Source organism: Eleutherodactylus coqui, chromosome 11 (assembly GCF_035609145.1).
Source record: "Eleutherodactylus coqui strain aEleCoq1 chromosome 11, aEleCoq1.hap1, whole genome shotgun sequence".
Lineage (NCBI taxonomy): Eukaryota > Metazoa > Chordata > Amphibia > Anura > Eleutherodactylidae > Eleutherodactylus > Eleutherodactylus coqui.
The window spans coordinates 26,154,525-26,163,113 of NC_089847.1; positions in this window are offsets into that span (position 1 = coordinate 26,154,525).

The window sequence follows — 8,589 nt, forward strand, 5'->3', positions numbered from 1 at the left end:
AAACGGTGACAACGCGGAAATGTGCAAAAAAAGTGCAGCATGTGTGAAAGTGAGCAGCCTTAACCCCTGCAGCGCCGGAGCCCGCATCCTGCTCCGATCGCCGGGGTCAGACTGTGCCAGCCAAGTGTGCCAGCCCCTACCCGAGCATCTGCCACTACGTCTGAGGAGGCATCGGCTGCAACCACCGAGGCTGGAAGGGGTTAATCCCCAGTGATACATTGTCTCCTTCTCGGTGCGCTGCAGGAAGAGACCCTGGCACCAGATATGAGGGTGGCAGAGCTGGCAGTGCCACATGCAGCAGCTGCCCGAGGGTATGATCACACTTGGGGGGGTTCTGAGCGGAAAGACTGCAGGGATTCCATTAGGGACCGTTCACGTGGGACGGAATGACGCCAAAATCAATCTAACTTCGGAGTTAAATCAGTGGGTCCTATTCTCTGAGTGCGGCCTCGTGCACACCGGCGGATTTTTGCTGCGGAATCCGGAGCGGGCGTCTGCTGGCACAAATATTCTACACGAAAATACGCGTGCAAATACGGCCCAATATCGCACATTTTTATGTCAGAACCGCCTCGCGTCATTTCAGGAAAGTAGGAGTCCTCCGGCGCAGGTGACAATCGTGCAGTTTCTCCCATTGTCTTTATTAGGGAGACCTCACATCACATCGCCTGCGCCTGGCATGTGGTGCGATGCCGCCGCCGGCCTCCTTGAAAAGCCACGCAAGATGTGATCGCACGCTCAGAGATAGGATGTGCCGCGATTTGTTTCCTGCAATGCGATGCGGGGAAAATTTGATTTCAATTGATGGGGTGAAGTCGGTTGTGGATCTGCAGCAATGGCTGTGATTGGTTAATCGAGTGCCGCAGTGATTGGCTGAGCATTGACGCTTGAGAACCAATCAGAGCAATCGCTTGTTGGAGCCGGAGTCTTCAAACCCCGTTACCAGCAAGTGATGTTCTGTCGGCGCTGAGAGCTGCACAGAAGCCGTCCGGAACTGTGGAGGACAGCGGGAGGGACTCGGATGGCGTCTGCTAGGTGAGTATTATAAGACATCCCTTGAAAATAGGACCCTGTGCCGCTTTTGGGGTAAAAATTAATATAAGACAGGGTCATATTTTCAAGGAAACACGGTAGTTGACTGTAGACTTAACTGAAGCAACCAATGCCAGTCAGCTGCTGCAAAAGCAAATAACCTTGGGGTGCATTAAAAGAGGTATAGGGGCGAGGGACGAGAACATTATCCTCCCACTATATAAGGCACTCGTCAGGCCCCACATGGAATACTGCGTACAGTTCTGGACACCGGTTGTAGTGCTTGAGGGGGTTCAAAGAAGGGCAACTACCGTATATACTCGAGTATAAGCCAAGTTTTTCAGCACAAAAAAATGAACTAAAAAAAGCCCCCCCACCCCCCGGCCAATCACAGCCGGCGCTCGATAAACCAATCACAGCCATTCAGAATGACATCACTGGCTGTGATTGGTTTATCGAGCGCCGACTGTGATTGGCCGGCGCTCGATCCAATCACAGCGCTGACGGCGGGGATTTTAAAAGCAAATTGGGGAGAAGACAGCGGGGAGAAGAATGCAGCAGCTGGCCGCATCGCCGGGGGGAGCATCGCGTCAGGGACACAGATGCCGGCTGATAGGTGAGTATTGATTTTTTTTACCTAGTATATACTCGAGTATAGCTCGGCTTATACTCGAGTCAATAAGTTTTACCAATTTTTGGTGGTAAAACCTATTGCTCGGCTTATACTCGAGTATATACAGTAAATTAATAAACAGAATGAGAGAACTGGGATACCCAGAGAGGCATCAAAATTGGGATTATTAACCCTGCAAAAAAGACGGCTAAGGGGTGATCAAATAACTATGTATAAGTACATGAGGGAACAATACAAGGATCTCTCCCAGGATCTGTTTATATCCAGGACTGCATCAATAACAAGAGGGCATCCGCTACGTCTAGAGGAAAGCAGGTTTCATCACCAACACAGAAGGAGGTTCTTTACTGTTAGAGCAGTGAGACTGTGGAACTCTCTGCCTGAGGACGTAGTGATGGCAAAATCCATTGGGGAGTTTAAGAGGGGACTAGACGTCTTTCTAGAGCACTATGATATTTCAGGATATAGACATTAGGTGACAGCGGGGTTGTAGCTCCAGGTCTTACATTTAGGTAGGAACTATTAGAGGTTGATCCAGGGATTATTCTGACTGCCATTATGGAGTCGGGAAGGAATTTTTTCCCCTAAATGGGCTAAATTGGCTTCTGCCTCATTGTTTTTTTTGCCTTCCTCTGGATCAACAAGGGGGCGGGGGGGGGGGGGGGGGGGAAACATCTAAACTGGATGGACATTGTCTTCCTTCAGCCTAACATTCTAGGTTCCCATGTGCACATTCTTACACATGAAGCTCGGACAGGTGACTAAAAACGCAGCATGCCCTACTTTACTGCGTATTATGAAATAGACCACTGAAGTGAACGGGTTAGGACAAATACGAGAAGAGGTTCCCTTTAACTATGTGTGTGTGTGTGGGGGGGGGGAAACGTTTCTTCATTTCTTTGACATTGAAAAGAGGAACTCACAAAGCAAGCAAGGAAGCGCCCAAAATATCTGGATCCCGCCTGACGGATCCGCTGAGAGCTTCGCGTTGTGCGGCTTTCTCTGCCGGGAATCTACTTGTAAGGGGATGCTTAGGATGGAGACCCTCTTTATACACTGTGAGGAGGGTCTCTCACCAGATTAGTGCCATTAAAGGGGCGTTCCTGATCATCAGGATAGTTGGTGGGCAGGGATCTGTGATCCAGGATCCCCGCTGATCGGCTGATCCTCTGGACCGCGGTCAGTGCAGCCGGGACGGAGGTGTAATAGGCTTCACTGGCATTGTAATCAATAGATGTGAAGCTGCTCATTACACTTCCGTCCCTGATTACCGACGACAACTTGTGCGCCAGAGGGTCACCTGATTGGCTGGGATCCCGAGCGGCGGATCCCTACCGATCAGCTATTGAGAATAGGTCATTAATAGTAAAAGCTGGGAATACGCCTTTAAGGCTAGGGCTACACGGTGACGTGTCGCTCCACAACGACGCGTTAAATGTGAATGGTGGGACTTGCTGTGATTTTTCTATCACGGATTCTCAGTCCGAGAGTAAAACCGTCGTGTGCGTAAACACATAGAAAATAATGGATTATTTTCTCGTGCGAATCCACCGCCGGCGCTATCCGGAGCACAAAAGCCATAGATTTTGGTGTGGTTTTCATTTATTGCAGATGATGAAGAGGTGGTGGCAGATGTGTAGCACCCCCTGCTGGAGTGAATACAAGTTGCATTCTTCCCATTCATTTCATTGCAGGCCTGGACTATTCTTTTGGTTATTATGACATCTAGTGGCAGAAACATGAATTACATGTGCAGACCATAGCACATGACAGCTGAGGGCATACTGATGGGGGCTGTGAGCCGGGTGCCCAGGGTATGGGGGTGACACATATCTGGCCCCACGACTGGCACTACCTGCATGTAGGATGCATGATGTTGGACATCCGCAGGCAGAAACCTAGCTTGCACGTTATTAGGACAGAAGAGTAATGGCGGACGTGTCACGGATCTACCGCTCCCCCAGATCAGAGATGAGGATGTCTCGCTGCGGGGAGAGCCAGAAGCAGCAGCTTAGTGCCCCAGTAGCGCCATCACAGAGATAATGAAGTATTACAACTACGTATTCAGGAATCCTCTGGCGCGGCTGTCAGCTGCAGCAGAGGATCGCAGTATCTCCCATTGTTTTCAATGGGAGACTTTGCAGCGCATGCACCTCGGCCGGAGTGCGCTGCTGCAGCTGGCCCCATGGGCTGCTGGAAAACAATGGGGCTGCGATGTGAGATCACGTAGCAAGATAGAACGCGCCGCTTTTAGTTCCCCGCATGTGTATGCCTCCACTCCATTCAAAGAATGGGCTTCGTATTTGTGATTTTCGCGCCCGTGTGAAGGCGGCCTCAGGGCTCGTTTACAGGAGCGTATATTTGTGCGAGCGAGATCCGCGTCCGCCTGTGCCACCCGGCCCTTATTCAGAATTCCCTCGGGTTCCGTTGGCTTGCGGCAGAGATACAGATTTTGTGTTAGATCCGCACCTCACGGGCGGATTTGTGTGTTTCCGCATGTGCGTTATGCAGACATTGATTTCAAAGGGTTCCTTCTCACTTCTTTTTGCGCACGCGATTCCTGCAGGCGCAAAAATTAGGATCTGCTCTATTTTGTGCTCACCAAAGAGCCCCATAGAGTTCTATGAGAAGTGCGCAAATGTGCACATATATACGGGCGGGTATGTGTAATATGCTGTGCAAACCTGCGCACACCGGCACGGTCCTTGGCTTTTTAAATCACGGTGGGGGCGATTCCTCTGCCCATGTGAACCAGTGGTGCCTGTATTGTGCGCCGGCACAAAGTACCCTTGTTCACTGCGCAAAAAAACTGGCAGAGCTGAAATCCGCAGATCCGCGGCAGAAAAATCCGACTGCGATCTGACAGTTTCCAGCCCGCGCGAATGAGGCCTAAGAGTGCGTTCACACGGAGCAGATTGTGACTTGCACCAAGATCCACAACATATTTTCAGCTGAGGATTCGCACACGTACCGACATTAATGGCGCTTTTGACGTTTGCAAAAAACCCGCAAACAGGTCCCTGCGCTTTATGCATTGATACGCAGTGAACGTGCGTGTGTTGTGCGTATTTGCGCCGTCCCGTAGACTTCAATGGCCTAGCTCAGCCTGTAATATGAACTAGAATAGAGCGCCCACGTGACGATGGACTAAAATGGGATTTTTCTTCCCCCTACTGTAAACTGTCGGTAGCGGCGGATCCGCTGGTAACCTGCTGCGCAATTCGCAACTATTTGGATTTGCTGCAGATTTGACTTCCCCCTGCGGTCACCGGACCCCGTTCCCAGAGATTTCTCACTAAGCGTCAGCTCTAGGCATGGATTTCGCACCAACCCCCCTCTGGATGGGATATTTTGCTCACCTGTGTGTAGGTAGCCTAAAACAATAGGTCCATCGATGTAATTAAAGCTTCTGGACACTTTTTAAAAAAATGGTTACCATGGTTACATACGATAAAAATGTTTGTTCTCCAACAAACGAGCGCAATCCGTTTTTTTTTAACGTCCCCTTGGAAAATCGTTTGTGCGAATTCACCATTTGCTGCAAATTTTCGCTGAGGTTTTGGATGTGAAGCTGCGATGGGTTTGGCAGTGTGAGCGCACGCTCCGTACTACCGCCATACACATCACCATGCGGCTATATGGTGAGCCAAGGTCAGTAAAGGGTTACCAGCCGCCATCATCCACCTATTCCTGGCTACATCAGTGCCGTCCGAGCTGCTGAATGGGGGACCCTAGGCCCCCATTCCATCCAGCCACAACACCGTGTCTGAATGGCGCATTTCCTGCCTCTCCCCCAACCTGACTATGAATGGGGGTCCCAGGGGTCAGACTCCGGTGTACAGAGGATAAATGTTGCTGGCTGGTGTCCCCCTGTATCCCCCTCCCCCACATACACCATACATGTATAGCTCACATTGGGCTTGAGAGCTGAGCCCAATATATATACACTGCAGGTGTCGGCCATCTTTGACAGCCGACACCAACCTGCAAAAGCCACAATCGGAGAGAATGCCAATTGTGGTTGTTAAGCCTTTAAATGCTTCTGTCACTTGTAATGGCACTCGTTGTTGGAGAAGAAACATTTCTATCGTATGTAACCATGGTAGCCATTTTTATCATATGTAACCATGGTAACCATTTTTATCGTATGTAACCATGGTAACCATTTTTATCGTATGTAACCATGGTAACCATTTCCATCTCCCTGTCGGCGCGCCGCATCTTGATATATTGTTTTGATAGATTTCCGGGCAGAACACAGCATAATGCAATACTGTAGTATTGCCTTATTGTGCGTGAGCGATCAAACGATTGCAAGTTCAGGTTCCCTGTGACTAAAGAAAGATGGAAAGAGAAAAAAGTACAATAAAGTTTTTAATAAAAACATTAAAAGTACAAAAAACTTTTCCCAGTCGTTGCATTAAAAGACATAAAAGTGAACCCATAAAAGTCATGTTTCCTGCACCTGAACTCTGTAAAACCTCCGCCCTCCCCGAGAGACGCAATTGTGGTTTTTTTTCCCATTTCTGCCCATTTAGAATTTTTAAAAGTTTTCCAGTAGATTCTACGGTCCGCTAAACCAGTGAATAACTCAGCGGTTGCCACAATCCATAAAGGCCGCCGCTTCCACTGCCTGATGCGTAGAGAAAGCCTTGCGGCCGTGCTTTCACGGAGGCCGCAGTCACATGGGCAAGAATCTTGCGCGACTTCTGTGTGCTGCGAGGCACGAATATGAACGCCATTCTTATGCATGGAAGCACATGAGCGCAGCGCGTTCTAGTGTTTGGCGTTCCCTCGCTGTTCTCAATGGGACCTCAGGGCGGGGTTCACAGGTCCATATTGGAATTGCGTATTACACAGGCTCCGTACGCCCGTGTGATCCACGGTAGCCGGCAGCAATTACATTGCCTCACACAGTTTTGTTCACTTTAGCGCATTAGTCGTGTACAAACAACACGGCCGCCCCCCGGAGTCGTGTGCAAACCACACGGCCGCCCCCCGGAGTCGTGTGCAAACCACACGGCCGCCCCCCGGAGTCGTGTACAAACCACACGGCCGCCCCCCGGAGTCGTGTACAAACCACACGGCCGCCCCCCGGAGTCGTATACAAACCACACGGCCGCCCCCCGGAGTCGTGTACAAACAACACGGCCGCCCCCCAGAGTCGTGTGCAAACCACACGGCCGCCCCCCGGAGTCGTGTGCAAACCACACGGCCGCCCCCCGGAGTCGTGTACAAACCACACGGCCGCCCCCCGGAGTCGTGTACAAACCACACGGCCGCCCCCCGGAGTCGTGTGCAAACCACACGGCCGCCCCCCGGAGTCGTGTGCAAACCACACGGCCGCCCCCCGGAGTCGTGTACAAACCACACGGCCGCCCCCCGGAGTCGTGTACAAACCACACGGCCGCCCCCCGGAGTCGTGTACAAACCACACGGCCGCCCCCCGGAGTCGTGTACAAACAACACGGCCGCCCCCCGGAGTCGTGTACAAACAACACGGCCGCCCCCCGGAGTCGTGTACAAACAACACGGCCGCCCCCCGGAGTCGTGTGCAAACCACACGGCCGCCCCCCGGAGTCGTGTGCAAACCACACGGCCGCCCCCCGGAGTCGTGTGCAAACCACACGGCCGCCCCCCGGAGTCGTGTACAAACCACACGGCCGCCCCCCGGAGTCGTGTACAAACCACACGGCCGCCCCCCGGAGTCGTGTGCAAACCACACGGCCGCCCCCCGGAGTCGTGTGCAAACCACACGGCCGCCCCCCGGAGTCGTGTGCAAACCACACGGCCGCCCCCCGGAGTCGTGTACAAACCACACGGCCGCCCCCCGGAGTCGTGTACAAACCACACGGCCGCCCCCCGGAGTCGTGTGCAAACCACACGGCCGCCCCCCGGAGTCGTGTGCAAACCACACGGCCGCCCCCCGGAGTCGTGTACAAACCACACGGCCGCCCCCCGGAGTCGTGTACAAACCACACGGCCGCCCCCCGGAGTCGTGTACAAACCACACGGCCGCCCCCCGGAGTCGTGTACAAACCACACGGCCGCCCCCCGGAGTCGTGTGCAAACCACACGGCCGCCCCCCGGAGTCGTGTGCAAACCACACGGCCGCCCCCCGGAGTCGTGTACAAACCACACGGCCGCCCCCCGGAGTCGTGTACAAACCACACGGCCGCCCCCCGGAGTCGTGTACAAACCACACGGCCGCCCCCCGGAGTCGTGTACAAACCACACGGCCGCCCCCCGGAGTCGTGTACAAACCACACGGCCGCCCCCCGGAGTCGTGTACAAACCACACGGCCGCCCCCCGGAGTCGTGTACAAACAACACGGCCGCCCCCCCATAGCAGTGTACAAACCACACGGCCGCCCCCTGGAGTCGTGTGCAAACCACACGGCCGCCCCCTGGAGTCGTGTGCAAACCACACGGCCGCCCCCCGGAGTCGTGTACAAACAACATGGCCGCCCCCCCATAGCAGTGTACAAACCACACGGCCGCCCCCCGGAGTCGTGTGCAAACAACACGGTCGCCCCCCGTAGTCGTGTACAAACCACACGGCCGCCCGCCCTAGATGGCGGCAGGAAATAATTTTTAGGTTTTTCAGTAGATTATACTAATATAACGCCCAGAAATACAATTCCATAGCGCCAATTATAACACAACTGGTCCTGTAAACAACGAGCCCCCGTGCTGCGACCGCGAGGGATAAATGAAGGGGGGAGGAAAAACAAAAATGGGAAAAAAAGGGCCGCGTCATTAAGGGGTTAATAAGAGGAGAAATGTGGAAGAAGAGAGAAGTGAGATCTCCTGAGGGGCCACAGCCCCATTAGAGCCCATGGGGGTGGAGTCTGTGGAGTCTGTGGAGTCTGCGGAGCCCCTCCCCCCCCCCTCCGCGGGTATGTGCTGTATGGTGTCATGTG